The sequence below is a fragment of the Cynara cardunculus genome, assembly GCF_001531365.2.
Source record: "Cynara cardunculus var. scolymus isolate 2C chromosome LG 2, CcrdV1, whole genome shotgun sequence".
NCBI lineage: Eukaryota > Viridiplantae > Streptophyta > Magnoliopsida > Asterales > Asteraceae > Cynara > Cynara cardunculus.
The window spans coordinates 55,192,764-55,194,379 of NC_037529.1; positions in this window are offsets into that span (position 1 = coordinate 55,192,764).

Sequence of the window (1,616 nt, forward strand, 5' to 3'; positions counted from 1 at the left end):
GAAAAAATAGCATGTCGTATCAATTAAGAGTTCTGAGAATATTTTATTCTTTCCGGCTCGGTACAAAACCTTTCTTTTGACTCCTCGAGATTATGAGACTTACATGTTATGTGGAAGGTTGCACACCTCTATGTTTCCTTTTTAAAGCCAATATTCTGAACCCTCTTTTCATCTTAATCCCACACTTTAATTTATCCATCTCACCAACACTAAAGACACAACAACAAACCCGAAAAATAGGACGATTAAGAAATAATAGAAAGATTTTAACACTCTCAAATTTGGAAAGAGCGACTAAATTAAAAAAATTTAATAGAACATCAAATAAAGATTAAATCCCTTTCTAACATTCAACATTTGATTACCTATAACGATAATCTAAAACTCAACATATCAGGGACGGACGATACTAAAACTCAACAACGGTCGCTATCTACAACATATGAAAAATGTCCCTTGGATAGATATTTCTTTCTCATGCATGTAACTAGCACTCAACTACAGTGTCGCTAGTACAATTCCTCAACAAAGACCTGAATCACTAGCCGACAAACAAAAAATGTTAGACTTAACGCATAGTGAGTTCAAGCAGTTTTCATCATAATTATAAAACATTACAATTAAAAGACTACTTATCTAAAACATAATTTCTCAAATGGAATGTCTTTATCATAAAAATAACATCTTTCCAAAATCCACCATTTTCGTGATGAAAATGTTGGTCCCAATCGAATCTAGAAGAGTTATAGGTAATCAGTTTATAAAGGGGGGGAGATGAATACAAACACATAAACTTTCACTTCTAAAAATTATATATTAATAAAGAAGGGTCAATACAAATTTTACTTTGTTGTTTGCGGAAGAGATAAGGTAAAGATACCTATCTAAACAATTTAAGGTTCATAGAATTACAAGATCGCAAAGAGAAAAGATTTGCTACAAAGAAATAAAGAAATGTAAATGCTCTTCACTTGTTCTAAGTGGATCTTTCTCTTAAGATGAGAGTAGAGATGGAGTTAAGTATCTTCTTGGATAAGTTTTTTAGAGAATAAGAAATTATAACTGAATAGAGAGCAGTCAACTATTTATACCCATTGCATTTAATGCAATTCAGAGTGTACGAAGCACGTGTCAAGCTTTAGGAGGAAAGCTTGTCATTTGCTACAGTAAACAGTCATTTTAGCTGTATATGAGCAATCCTCTTTTCATAAAGTAGGTAAGCACTATAGAATTGTAACGCCCCATTTTTAATTACACAATTAATTATTTATTTTGTTAGGAAAAATATTAAGGGCTTAGCAAATGATTAAAATTAATAGGTTGCATTCGTAACATTAAAATGTTAGGGTTAATTATGAGAGACTAAAATGGAATCTTGGATAACCCAAATGTTACAAGTAATAGTCAGAGTGTTTTAAAAATAAGAGAAGAAATTAGAAGGGCCTAAAGTGTCAATATATAGAAGTTGCAAGTAGCTAGTTGATGATTGGCCAACCTTGAGGAGTTACACATATTGAATGTCATGATTTAACTTACTTAACTCCCTTCTTCTTCTTCTCCTTCTTCTTCTTCTTCTCCTTCTCCTTCTCCTTCTCCTTCTCCTTCTCCTTCTCCTT